This window comes from Musca domestica, unplaced genomic scaffold, assembly GCF_030504385.1.
Source record: "Musca domestica strain aabys unplaced genomic scaffold, Musca_domestica.polishedcontigs.V.1.1 58, whole genome shotgun sequence".
NCBI classification, from domain to species: Eukaryota; Metazoa; Arthropoda; class Insecta; order Diptera; family Muscidae; genus Musca; species Musca domestica.
The window spans coordinates 3,956,527-3,971,789 of record NW_026712360.1 but is presented as its reverse complement, the minus strand read 5'-3'; the positions used below and the strand labels follow the sequence as shown (position 1 = coordinate 3,971,789).

The following is a 15,263-nucleotide window of genomic DNA, read 5'->3' as shown; positions in this document are numbered from 1 at the left end:
AATAAATGAATTGAGGTAAATATTCAGTATATCTGACTCCAGTTGGATCTATAAAGACTCAAAGGTATATGATATGTCTATTAAGGCTCTCTGGCTTTAGATGAACAGTAAATGTCTCTACCTTTGTTGTAGTTCATCACTGAAGACATCTTTTTTTTTGTATAATCTATAAACGTTTCGTGCCTATAAATACACCCGCATAAATACAACCCGACTTCAGCCCGTTACGCTAGCTACTATCTGGATAAAAAATACTCCCAGATTCCAAACCGGCTATTTTTCCTGTATAATATATTGATATGTGGTGGTATGGTCCTCCCTCTATCCTTCTTTCTCTCACAATTAATCTCTGCAAACATGACTGCCCTTAATTAAGCATTCGCCGGAACATCAAAAACAAATGTCTTTCATATTTAAAGGATGATGTCATAGTAGCAAATATAAATTAATCTTATGTCACAACTTTTAACAGTAATAATGGTTTATTAGTAACTTTCAAATAGAACCTTATCAACACCTTAACCTATAACCCCCCACCGCCATTTCCAAAACTCATTCATTCAACGTGAACAGCTGTTGGTCGATAAATATTTTATTTCCCTTTCCTCTCTCCCCCCTATTTCAGGATGACACCTAAGCAACCTTTGAACCCGACCAGAAAAAACAAAAAAATCCTCAAATTTCAAATTATGCGTAATAATGTTTTAGATGTCACGCTTCTGTTTTGTTCCCTCGTTCATCTAATTGAACGTCCAAAAAATTGAGAGGAAGAAACACAAAAAATAAACGAACCTTTATCGAATTTCAATACCCCAGAGAGATGAGGAAAAAAATCACAAAATGAGACCAAACTACTTGAGAGCAGTAAAACTTTTCACGTTTTGCTTCACGGGTTTCCTTTGGAAGAGGAAACCTACCAAAAAAAAAAAAAAAAAAAACGATGATTTAAAAAAAAAATAACAACCATCAAAAAATCCATCGATGGCCCAATTCGTTTCCACCGTCGCAACCCCCAACCCCTGCTCAATTAATGTTGCCACAACAACAGCCATTCCATTGTGAGCATTGCAATGGTTCAGCATCATGGTTTCCTCTTCACAAAAACACCAATTTCTGCTCATCTGGCACAACAACCACTTGCCTAGCCAGCCATAGCCACTTCCATTTCCACTTTGTAAACAAACACTCGGAACTTTTTTTGCCCCTTTGCACTCGCTGTTTCACTTCATTGTTTGTTTTTGGTAGGGATAATTTTTAACGTCCTTATTTTTTTCGATAGGGTAAGGATGTAGGGATTTTTTTCCCGTAGCAAATGGTATCGGTATCAAGTAAATGTTCATTGGAAGTGAAAGTTTACATAAAAATAAATGATGTTAAGCCAAGAACTTTTGATCTTAACCAAGTAGCTTGGCGTTGGCTGGCGAAACGTAGTGCAGAAAAAAAATACGAATACCCTGCCAACCCCTCAATACGAAAGCTGAGTGGAGCATCAAAAAAGGGTTAAAATCAATTTGCTGTACAGGATTTTGTTACAAACGAATGAGAAGGGTGGAGGGAGGTAGACAAAATACAAATAACGAAAAAGTTGGGGAAAATCGACCACAAACATTGCGGCATGCTAGTTTTTGGGATAAGTTTAAAGTACACTCAGGGAAAAGAGGGGAGGAAATTTGAAGATTTCACATACCTTAAGAGGGAAAAGGGTTTTTAAATGGCTTTTGTGGAGGGAACAACTCTTAGGAGCCTTACAGTACGTTTATATATATGAGGGTTAACCCACTGGATTTGGATTAAACTTATCATATCCATTACTTATACTTCAAATAAATCCTCTTAAAGTAGGTTAACCCTACGTAAACATGGCATTATATGTATAGAAGATTTCCCTGTCCATAGATCATCTAAAAAATCCCTGCGTCAATTCATTTAATACTTTCTTGGCTATTACTTTTAGTTTAGGGATGGACCTTCTCCAGCTTGTCTATAGCGATGGCCCTTTTTGAGCTCGTCCTTGTTTAAGATCGCTTCATTAAAATTCCCTGGCTTAAGTATAGAACCATGGTAGAAGAATATAGGTAGATGGATTTTTAATAATTGTTTATTCAACATTTTTAATTGACAGTTCATTTCCCAGCAGCTGTGTCGATGCGACTACCTGTATTCTTCTACCATGTATGGAACTCTGTTTTCATTGCTTAAGACTCCAGTAAATTTCCACACTCCGAAGGCATTAAATTAAGGTATTACTTAACATTGCATTCACTTTTCACTGATAACATAGGTAAAGAAATGGTTTAGCCGCATAATGCTAGGAACACAATTGGAGCGAACGACGAATTTTTTCGCGGCGTATGTTCGTCGTCAAAAATAAAACACATATGTGTATATGGAAGTGCACACAATCACGGCACCGGCGAAAATTTCGTCGGTCGCCGCGAACTCAATTAGCTTTATTTCTATTTCATACGCCGGCGACCGGCGAACAAAACAGTACAAGGTGGCCATACTTGTACGAATTTTATGTGTTTTAGTAAATAAAGTTACTTTTTACTTTAAAATTTGTTATGGTCACTCTACTATCTGTTACTCGTATAAAAAAAACATAATTAATTTGTTTATTTATTTGTGTACTTGCGCCTGAGTGAAGATGGATATCAGTGAATTTATAATAGAGAAATGGACATAAGTGAAATTATAATAGAGAACGTAAAGAATTATGTGTTCTTGTATAATTCATTGTAGTCAACAAATGAGCAAAAAGTAAACAACTTCATCAGCTGTTTTATAATTTCGTCGGTATTGTGTTCCATACGACGAATTTTCGCGGCTCATTTTGTCGCCGCGTAGGGCGAAATTCGTCGTTCGCTCCAATTGTGTTCCTAGCATAAAGTTTGGTTTTAACGAAAGGGAAGTTACAAATGGAATATTAAGTCTCAAATTAACACAAAGCATTAACAAAAACTCAGAGAAATCAGTAAATAAGGTTAATTAATGAGAAAAACATACTATCATGGACGTATAGGGTTGTAAAGATCGATAAAGAATAACATTAGGGATTTCTGGGTCGTAAATGCTATACATCGATTTGATAGTGTTGCCAATTACAGAAAATGGCTTCAGGTTCTACAGAAAAGACTTTTTGTGATTTTCCGTCCACACACTGTGTAAATACCGACTTAAAGACGCAGATGAAGACTGTCTTCAGCTAGTCTATAATAAACGATTTTAGCCCATCTATGATGGCTGAATTTAGCTAGACTAGAAAGACAAACTCTAGCCCGTCATCAGCATATCTTTTTCTCTGAGTGTATCCAGTAGCACTCTATCATCCCAAGAAATCAAATAGTAAATTGATTAATATTAATTGGATTTGGTGTAAAAAACTCAGGAGGATTTGTACATTCAACAAACTGAACTAGATGGCTTAAACTTTGCCCTGTATCCTGATAGAGTGCAAATAAAACGAAAACAAAAGCTGGAAAAATAATAAAATTAATTGAAATTTTTATTTAGTTCAACACAAAAGAGAACCTGAAAAAAATCTCAAACACTAAGACACTTTAAAACCAACCACGATGTTAACAATATTTTAGCGATTATCATTAATCACAAAGTGAACTCTTAACTTGCATCTTGGCCAAGTTAAGACATTAATCGCGAACAATAGCATCTTTGAAATTCATTTCTTCATTAAGTGTTAGACATGAAATGCCAATAGGAACACTAATTAACAACTTTATTTTCATGCCCCCAGCCCCCCACACCACTCTTTGCGACCGAACAGAAACCATGGAAAACTTTGCCTAGCATACTTTGGCCACAAGTGACCTCGTCCTTTTCCTATTTCCTTTACGTCATTTCAACAACTTGAAGTTTTTGGTTCCGTCCACAAAAAAAAAAAAAATCAGAAAAAATGAAGCTGTGCAAGACCAACCCACCCATTCACTTGGAGTACATCAATATCGCACTTCTCGGTTAACCGTGAATGGGCCGCAGCAGTAGTAATAGAATGTGAAAAAAATGAGCAAATATTTTTTTTTGTTGTTGCTTTAATACTTGTCGAAACTTTTATAATAAAGTTTTGTGGCTAAAAGAGAAGGGGAGCACAAAAGTTCCAAAACAGAAGTTCTTTTATAGCCTGGGCTGGTCCTTGTAGAACATTATTGGTTGGCACACATACAAACTAACACCGCCATGGTTGCTCATTTATAAATGTTTGATTTCAGTTTTTTTGTCTTTCCTTTTCTTCCGTTTACTGTGGATAGATTACTTTGGATTTTTCTTTATATATTTACTCACTTCTTCCTATGAGCGTAAGGGGTTGTGCGGGAAGCATAAAGAACAAAAAAAAAAAAAAAAAAAAATACTTCGAAAGTGTTAATGATTTTTTAAGGAATTATTAATGTTATTGTGTCAAATTTTCATTTGATATTCAAATTTTGTGCGGTGGTGAAATGTTGAAAAGGAAAAGTTTCTCCGTGAAATATGTTTGTTTTGGACTAAAAAAATGGAAAATCGTATTAGGGAAAAATTTTTTGATTGTACTTTATAAATGGAGACGGTGGTAACATGGTACAATGAAGAGAAGGTAGGTCAACTTTGAAAAAATTGCAAGTATAGAGGTCTACCTGTTTGGCTTGTAATGTCAGAATTAGTATCAAAACAATAAAAAATCAAACAACTTGTTGCATTTATTTTGAATAAATAATTTCAAACCGCGAAAAATGAATGAAAGGTCAAAATTTCTTTTCAAAATCATGTTCTATATATCTCTTATGGTTTATTACGCGACAAAAACTGTAGATTTTGTCGAGGTATACGTTGCAATAAGCATTTTGAAAACATCCAAATTTGAATATTTCCTGAACAATTTTTTATTATTGAAAAAATACACACACATAAACAAATGAAGTTGACATATTAAGCCAGAAAAATAAAAAAAAATTGAAATCATATTGTAGTTCTGCCCTACCCATGGTAGAAATACCAGGTAGCAACATAGGCGAAAATTACAGCAAAGCTACTTTTTTGGAAACTTGATGTGTCAAAGTTGTAGTCAGGGCGAATTGATTTGAAGTACAAAATTTGGGGCAAATTGTTTTTCCAATCAAAATATTGAATTAAAAATTTTCAAAATTGTTGTTTTTTCTATTACAAAAGCAAATATTCAAAACTTCCAACATCGACTGAAAGTAATGCTGAAGCCGCTGCATCTTGGTTTGATTATAGCACGTTCAATACAACATTTTTGAAAATCACAGAGACTGGAAATGGAGTCCACGCGTATTATTTGCTCAGCTATGAAATGTATAGCAGACAGGAAGTCTTTTATGTATAGATAACTTTAATACATTCGAACAATTTGAAATAAAAAAAATTATCTCAATATTTAATCACACCCCAAAAATTGCCAATGTTTTGTTCCCCAAACCAATCCAATATGCTTTGGAATCATTCACCTTTCACTGTTGAAGCCCTATATTGTATAACATTGTTTAAAATCCGTACAAATAAGATGATGAAATTCCATGTATCGGTTTATCTCCTATATGAAATTGATTCCCTGTTTCACTTATTTCAAATATCCACGAATTTTAGATCTCCATATTACCTATGCCTACCATATGTTGAATATACACTTTTTCCCTCATACTCTATAAAAACGTAAAATCTCGATTTTCTATCAATAGCATTGTTAAAGTTTGAAATCATGCAACAATTTTCTTATGTGTAAATGAAGGCGAATTCAAATTACAACAATTTTTTGACATATCAAATTGATACCAGCTGGCCTGAAAGGGTTACCTTGTAATTCTACCATGGCCCTACCTTGAATTCATTGTACCATGGATGGTAAGAGGACTTACTACTTAGACAATGGATTCAAAATCATATTTTTCCTGACAAAAAATTAACTTAATTTTTGAAGGGATGTTGATTTTGAATGATTGTCACATAAATTTGACACTTTTAATTGTTTTTCTTTCCCTTACTTCCTTAGCAAAATATTTTTTAGCTCACATGGAATACCCTTTCTTGGGCGCATAAAATAAAATATTTCTCACAAATAAGTATGTGATTGGGTTTTCCTCCTTTCATTCTATGGGTAAAGACGCTGCATATCCCTCTTTATGTAGTTATTCAGATATTTACAACATTTTCTTTGTTTATTACTTCTCGATCTAAGGATACCTATTGATGCGCTCAACTGCATTATGGCACACGTGCATCGTTGAGAACTGATCAAAATAATTTGACCATACATCTGGCAACATGTGCTGAGAGAGAGAGAGAGAAACTTACCATTTCCGTTAGCTTTTGTTACCAGTATTATTGGAGTAAAGTAGAGTACACACTATCATTTCAGAATGACAGTTTTGTACAAATATCGATTTCTGCAGTTTTGTTGAGTTTCACCATAAATTCGAGAATCATTTACAACTAAAACCAATTAAATAAAATAAATAGATTAAAAATGGCAAAATTATACAAGGTTATTTCATGCTAACATATAATAATCAAATTATTCAAAATATTTAATTGAGAACATCCAATTTTCAAAATAAAAATTTCTCACTTCGAAATGTACGCATATCTTGTGGCAAAAATGTATGATCTGTTTTAGAACCTGCATGAATATATTATTTTTGTAAATTTTATGCCCTCCACCATAGCATTGTCATTCCGTTTGTAACATATCGAAATATACATTTTAGACCCCACAAAGTATAATATTCTTGATCAGCATAAAACACTTTGTCGATTTAGCGATGTACGTCTGTGGAAATCACTCTACCTCCCGAACAAAGAAGATTGATAAAATTTTACCCAAATGTATATTATGTCTGCAGGACTGTTGGTATTAAAAATGGTCATGTAGGTCTACGTTTTGGTGTAGCCCCCATATAATGGTACCTCCCTATTTTCGGTATTTTGGTGATTTAAGCGACATTATTCACCGGAAATGTTTCAAATTTGGTATTTGAAGTTCATAATGGGTACTACAGCCTATGACAGAAAATTATCTGTACAGGTAAACGTCTTCGTATAGCCCCATGTAACGGTACCTTCCTGTATTCGGTATTTCGATAATTTTAGCGACATTATTCACCGGAGTTGTTTAAAATTTGATTTTTGAAGTTCGTAATGGATACTACAGCCTATGACAGAAAATTGCCTGTGCAGGCCCATGTCTTTGTATAGCCCCCATACAACGGTACCTCCCTATATTCGATATTTTGATGATTTTAGCGACATTATTCACCGATTTTTTTCAAGTTTCGCATTTGAATATGACAAAAGTTGCCTATGCAGGTCCACATCGTCGTATAAACCCTAATATAACGGCTACCTTCGATTTTTTGGGATTTTAATAGAATTTTTAACGGATTTTATTTTTTGAAAATTGCCAAGTTCGTTCCAAATGGTGGAGGGTATTCAAAGTTCGGGCCAGCTGAACCTACAGCTTTTTTACTTGTTTGGATATTATAAAGGGAAAATCGGTTATCGAAGTAATAAAATTAACACCTTGCTCAGACCAATAATATCGCTTATCGTTTGAAATTTTACAACTTTTCACAAATAAATAATAGAACATCCCCAAAACCCGGTTTCAAATGTGTACCAAGTGCATTTTTCTTGTTTCCATTATTCCTCTTACCCCTTTGCGGACAGACACGCCGCCTTTCCTTAAATTGCCAAGATTTTGCATTTTAAACGTTTTTGCTTACAGTTGTCACATCATTATTATTTCCTCCCGTTTGTTGAGACAAAAGCGTTTTGTGTTATTTTCTTTTGGGAGATTTGAATTTGAAACACACAACGAGCCTCTGGCACACAATACGCACTCGGCTCCTTTATGCTGTCTTCATCATCTTGTCATTGTCTTTGCTGCTGTTGTTGTTGTTGCATATTTAGCTGTTGTATGCATTGTTAAGAAGATTAACAATTTCCTCTGAGTAGTTTCTAAACAGGATTTTTTTGTATTGTCTGTCTTGTTGCTTCTGTCTGTCTTTTACACATTTGCCTATGTCTACAGCCATTGTTGCCTGCCAAGAAGTACTGCGAAAAAATACGCAAACCTTCTGGAAAACAGGAAAAATAGCTAACATGCTGTTAGGCATGTAGCATGGAATAGTTTTGCATCCTTGTTATTGTTCCAAGTATCAGCAACACAGTTCTTGTCACTTCTATTTTTTTTTCATGGCATCAGTTTCATGGGGTGTACCCCACTCTATCTCCTCAATATTCATCAACTATTTAAAACTCTTTTGTCAAATGGCCGTGTTTAGAGGGGAATGAATGCAGCGGAGAAACTGCATTGTTTTTTTTTCTCTCTCTTGTCATGTGAGGAGCCTTGTCATCACCAAACACTATTTATGAACATTCACAACAATGGATAAATGCTGGAGCAGCGAAATTCCCTAGAACAAAAGGTAAAACAAGATGAGACACTATTAAAAGTTGAATGACTTCTTGTCTGCCAGAAAAAAAAAGAAATGAAAAAACGAGAGAGAGAGAAAACTTTTTCTTGTAGTTGTCTATTTTAGTTGAGGTTATTAAACTGTTAGTTTTAGATGGCATTAATGAAGTTTTTTTGTTATTTTTGTATTAAAGAATTTAATTAATTTCTTTGTGGTCGATAAGAGAGTGAGAGAGAGGAAGAGAAAGAGAGAAGTTAGATGTTAATTTATGTATATACGATATTTGATCGGTATTATATAGATAATAGTGTCAAATAAAAAGAAAGAAGGATCTATCCATTTTTGAAATTAAGCCACACAAATATGGACCCTTTTTTTAAATTAGTATTTTTATTTGTTTTCTTTTGAAGCCATCATGTTTGTCTAAATCACCTGATTTGGTCCGTGTGAATTACAAGAAGCTTCTTCTTATATTTCATTTTCTTCAAGCATTAGCCCTAACAGAGGCGCAATTCCTTATTAAAGGTAGCTTTTCCTAAAGGAGTCGCATTTTCAACATCCCACGAAAAAGAGGGTCATAAACACCTTAGCAGAATACCAGCATTCACATCACCTTCATTTCCATTTTCTAAAACTAGTCGTCGGAATAAATGACTCTGGCCATCTCCTCCATCAACAACATATTCTTGATTTATATCAAATTTCCGTTTCAAATTAATAACAAAAGTTTTACACCAGCCAACCAGCATCAATCATGTAACAAAACGCCGAGCCAACAAAGATTTCCACAAAACGGATACTAGAACCAGTGACATGCCAGCGCAGCTTCATTCAAACCTCGTGTTTGAGGTTGTCGCTTAACGGGTAACGCACTGAAAGCGTCGTTAAAACAAAGCCGACAAAACCAAAGAAAACTGCAAAAATGAAATTGTCAACATCATCAGAATTGTTTTTGTTGTTGTTGGGTATTTTGTGCCGTTGTCATTCGAAATATTCCATCCGGTATCAAGAAGATAAATGTGCTTCTTGGGTGAGTAACTATTGCCATTCATAACGGAATAAACTGGGAGGTAAATATTTTCATCGGATGCGTTCCTTTTCTTTAAACAAGTGAAGAAGCTAAATACAGGGTGAGTTGAAAAAACTGCAACCAACTTCAGACTGCTGGTATTTCTAAGCCACTCGTCCGACAGCTGTTAAAATTATTCCAGTGACAGCTCATAATATTGTTTACAAGCGTACAAAAGCATTTTGATGAGAATTTTCCCGGAAAAAAGTTATTCGTGATGGAATTCAAGCGTAATAGTGTGATTTCTTTATATTTGGCTGGAAAACCACAAGTGGCTATGGTTCGAGCACTCTAGCATTTAAATGTGAATAAATTTTTTGTGCCTCGTATCAACGCTCGTTACCGTGATATTGGTAGCGTAGCGAGTCAAGAAATGGACGGAAGAAAACAGAAACAGCAACATCAGCAGAAATGGTTCGAAAAGTAAAGAAGCGACTTGATCAAAACCCTCGGCGCAGTGGCCGAAAAATGACTCGTAAGCTGAACATATCGCAATATTCCATTCGCCAAGTATTGAAAAATGAGCTCGGTGTAAAGCCATTGAAATTCCAAAAAGTGCAAGAACTTACACCGCAACAGAAAGAAAATAGACTCAAATGAGCTAAAGAGTTGCTTGGCTGAAAGTGGTGAACTTTCGAATTTGGTTTTCTCCGATGAGAAACATTCGTTGTCCAGCAGTTTGTGAATAAACAAAATGATCGGGTTTTCTTGCCAAATAAAATGTGCACCTTCGGTTAGCCACTAGAACTTAAGCACCGGCCACGGTGATGGTGTGGGCCGCCATAACAGCCGATGGTCGCTCTCCGCTCTCTCAGAATAAATGCCGAATATTATCGCGAAAATATTCTGGAGGGTATATTAAAGACTTGGGACGCAAACATTTTGGCCGCAGACTTTGGACATTCCAACAGGACTCAGCATTATTGAACTCAGCACGCGCCACCCAAGAATGGTTACAATATGAGGTTCCTTGCTTCATTTCCAGCGCACAATGGCCACCAAAATCTCCAGATACCAATCCGTTGGACTATTGTGTCTGGAATATTATGGAAAGCAAGGTTGGCACTAAAAAAGACCAAAGTGTCGATCACCTCAAGCAAGCGCTTCGCCGGGAATGGGACAAAATACCGCAGAGCAACATTCGGACAGGGTGTGACGGTTTCATTGTCCGTTTGAAAGCCATAATTCGTGCCAAAGGTGACCAATTCGAACAAATCCAAACTTATTTTAAAATTTGATAGTTTTTCCTGACATAGGCAAATTGAATCTAACAGTACGTTTATATTTATGAGGGTTAACCCACTGGATTTGGATTTAAATTGTCATTTCCATTACTTTTACTTCAAATAAATCCTCTCAAAGTAGGTTAACTCTACAAAAAGTTCTAACGTAAACATGGCATAATTGTCTAGAGGTTAATTCTCTTCTCTCTTGAGGTTAATTCTCCTCTCTCACACCCATTTAACAGTCTCACTCTTACTCTCTCATATGTTTCCAAAGGAGGCGTTAATTCGTGTACGTGTTTTTGTTAGCTGCAGCCCCATTATGTAAAATATTAACAACATTACTCATTGTTTATTTTTCAAAAATTTCATTTGTTTGTTTTTTGTTACAATAAAAACATTTTAATCGATAAAAGTTACAGAATAGGACTACTGATGTCGTTAATCACATGCCAATGAGAACATGGTATTATATTTGGCCATATCCAAAGTCGACTGACATATCCCTAGCTGGGAAGTTAAGCCAGAATTAAGAAAATATACAAATTTTATATTTAGACTTACAAACTGTTTTCCCCGGTTTCCTTCTTCGTTCACCAGCAGTTATGCATCGTATTTCCTGAAATAGGCAAATTGAATGAAATTGTAAACCCTCGAGATCCCTACTTCTCTCTCACGAGAGCATTGGGGAATATTTTTCATTAGATAATAGCATAGTTGGCAGTTTCTTAAAAAACCGAAAACAAAATTAACAAAATATTCAGGAAATGATCCAAAAATTATATAAATTAAAATAAAATATGCTATATTTTACTTTTAATTAACGATATTGCTACACCTTAAAGATAGATACTCTGTTGCAGAACTGCAAGAATGTAAAAACAAACGATACCCAACTTTTCCTTTATGATATCGAAAAGCAAGTAAAAATGTATGGGTACTCTTTCGCCTAAGTTTTTTCGTTAAAAAGATATAGGCTCATGAACGACGCAATATCTTTTCAAATTTATTTTTGCTCCACCAAAACCCGTAACAACATGTTGGCCCAATCCCAAGAAAACAATATATCCTCTATGCCACAAATTTGTTGATGCTTCACAGGTTGTTGGATCTGAAAACTCACCCTTCTCTCACTCGCCAACTCGTGATGATGTGTCAACCATGATTGAATGCGTAAAATATATTTTGGTAGAATGGAGTAATTTGTCATTGGGCTTTTTCGCAAAGTCAGGCAGTCGGGCAGACATTCAGTCATGCATGCTAATTAAATTAAAACAAAAGCCTACTACGCAAGCTAGACCTGGGGTTTCTTTCATCCAATATTAATGTGTTCCATGGATGATTTGCATTTTTCATCTTTGATTTTTTGAGAGCCATGCCGCTGCACGTAATTGAGGTGGAGACTACTTGAAGAGGCTGTCTTAAAATTTCGGGTGATAAATGGCATTTATCGTATGAAACAATTTGTCAACACCGAAAAACACACACCGGGAATCATGGTGAATTTGATTGAATCTGCTGCAGTTTTTGAAAAATATTCAATTTATTAAAAATCAAACACAATTTTATGTCAACACATTTATTTTTGATAGATGAGTCGTGGTGATTGAAAGAACCATGGCAAATAGAGAGAAAACGGTTTACACTCTTCTCTTAAAATACAATTTTATAGAGGTCTGTAGGAGAGAGATCTTCTTATTAAGAACCCATCAAGGTAAAATAATACAGGTAGTCGCATCGACTCTGCTGCTGGAACAATGAGCTGTCAAACCAATTTTGGAATTGAAATTTATTAATGAAATATTATTAAAATGAGAGAAATATTTAGATATTGCAAATTTTTAAGAATCACTGAGTATTAAAAATTGTAAACCTCTGTGGGTGAGGTATCAGAAGGGGTTCGCAGATATATTTTATCTCCATAATAGATCTTGTGTTGGCAAACTTGTTTGAATGTGTGAAATTTGAAGGCAGTTGAATGTTTACTTCGCTTTCTTTGAACGTTTTGTTTTTCAAAATCTTGAAGCCTATGTGGGGGAGGTACCAGAAGAAATGATCCGATCTCTACCATCTTTATAAAAAATCATGTCTAGATAGAGATATTGCGATATGCCAAGCCTGAATAAAATCGGATGTTAATTTGGCGTTTTATGAGCTTCGTGGATATTCAAAATATTGACCCTTTGTGAGTGAGATACCAACCAGAAAGAGTGGTGATATATTCCATCTTCACATCAGAATTTGGGTTAATAAAAATATTGTGATGTGTGGAATTTGAAGAGAACCAGATGTTTATTTCGTATTTTATGATCGTATTGGTTATTTAAAATTTTGACCCTTTGTGGGGGAGGTACCAGAAGGAATGGTCCGATCTGTACTATCTTTATAACAGATCTTGTGTTGATAGAGGTATTGAGATGCGCCAAGTCTGAATGGAATCAGATGTTAATTTCGTGTTTTATGAGCTACAGGGATATTCAAAATGTGGACCCTTTGTGGGGGAGGTACTAGAAGGAGTGGACCGATGTATTCCATCTTCACATCAGACCTTGGGTTAATATAAATTTTGTGATGTGTGGAATTTGAAGACAATCGGATGCTTACATCACATTTTATAAGAATTATAATTATTCAAAATTTTGACCCTTTGTGGGGGAGGTACTTCATGGAGTGGGCCGATATTGTTCATTTTCTCACCTAACCTAGGAATGATTCAAATATTGAGATTTGCAAAGTTGGAGCAAAATCGGATTATCCTTCCGCTTTCTGTGCAGTTAATAAGTTTCTTTGAAAATATTGCGTTTAGTGTGGGAGGTACCAGGAGGAGTGGACCAATATTTCCCATCTCCGAACTCGATCTAAGTTTGACAATAATATTACGATGTGCCAAGTTTGAATCAATTCGGATACTTCCTGCGAGAGTTATCGTTCGCACCAGCCAGACAGACAGACGGACGGACATCGCCAAATCGACTTCAAATGTCCTAAAACGGATTTGGTCCAAAGAGACCTTGGTTCTAAAATCGTTTTTTCGATGAGGCACGTTTTGGCCATATCAAATGATATATACTCCCTCTAGCCATATGGCTGAGGGTTGGAAAAGCTGACATATTCCAAGAGTTGATGCATCTACCTGTATTCTTCTAACCTGGAACTCAGTTATGAATAATCTATTCCCATAAGAATATTGTGTTAAATTTCGACCAAATTATTTTCCCCATGACATGCTCTCCTCCGCCACTAAAGTTCTTAATTTCAATCTCCTCTTTTGTCGTCACGTCCCATCATCGTCAAGTTGGTCTATTTTATCCTCTATTTACTCAGCATGGCAAGTAGCAAATTACCTTTATTACTTTACTCATTTTGTCGTTGGATCTCCTCTCTCTCTCTCTCTCTCTCTTTCTTTGGATGTTGTCCTTAGACAAACACTTAAGTGCTGCAATGTTTGTGGAGCAGCTGCAAAGGATAGAACGCTTCGCTTAAGAAAATTAAAACTCATGAAGTCGAGAAACATGAAAAAAAAAAAAAACACCTCGTTTGCCTCCATAAAAGCAGTAACCAAGCAGTTTTACAAGTTTGAGTTTTGTGTTTCTTTGGTTCTTTGGTTCTCTTCTTCTTTTGCTAACGTTTTGAATAAAGTCAAGCAAAAGCATGAAAAGGAAGAAGACATTTTATGCCCAGACTTTTGTCTTGAAGTCGTTTCATGGAAACAAGGGAAACAAGAAGAAAATCAAGTCAAACAAAACAGAACAGAACTGAACAAGCCACAGACAACTTCAAACATGAATGCCGAGAACATGTTGAGCTGTTTTCAGTTTTGTGTTCTTTGAGGTTGGAGTTTTGTTTAATTTGCGTGTGTAAGACTGCGTGATAGTTTTAAGAAAATGGCAAATTTTCCATGACGGGTGTTTTGGCTAGGAAATGGCTGTAGTTTAAGGAAAACATCTTTGGAAAATGGTAGGAAACTTTTGAACGAAAATATAGTTTGATGGATTTTTTCCAGAACGTTGTTGAATTTGTAATTTTTTAACAAAAAAATTAGGTTTTTTGCACAGAAAGTTTTTTGGCAGTTTTGAAAAAAAAAAAAAAAATATTCGTACAAATATTAGCGCCTGGGTATCAATTGAAATGAAAAAAAAATATAAAGGAAATATTTTTCAATCCATAAAAACAATTCAGCCCCTGGTCTCCAATGTGTATTGGACTCAGGTCCTTAAATTTTTTTAAGAATGTTCCATCAAAAACCATTTTTTGGTCCATGAAGAAATTTATGATTTTGTCGTTGAAGGTCTTGGAAGAATATTTGTCACGAATCTCTTGAAAAAATATTGAAAATTCCAAAAAAAAAAAAAAATCTTAAAAAATATTTGTCCACCTTTTATTTACGAATTTTGTCCTTAAGGACCCTGAACAATATGGAAAATATGGAAGCTCTTTCTGATTTTTTTACAAAAAAGGCATTTTAAGGACTTTTTCTCAAAAGGAAACTGTCAGCATTTCTCGAAGGATTTAACGATTTACTGCCCAAATCTGATGAAAAAATCTTGA

At 35.2% G+C, this 15,263-nt stretch overlaps 1 long non-coding RNA gene across 1 annotated transcript; it reads right to left on the bottom strand.

Annotated features, from left to right (window-relative positions):
- Positions 1 to 11,121: 11,121 nt before the first annotated feature.
- Positions 11,122 to 12,489, bottom strand: LOC131805606 (uncharacterized). Its single transcript, XR_009343722.1, has 3 exons — positions 11,839 to 12,489; positions 11,280 to 11,334; positions 11,122 to 11,225 (listed from the first exon to the last, which is right to left on the bottom strand). It is a non-coding gene; the product is annotated as an uncharacterized LOC131805606 (long non-coding RNA).
- Positions 12,490 to 15,263: the final 2,774 nt, after the last annotated feature.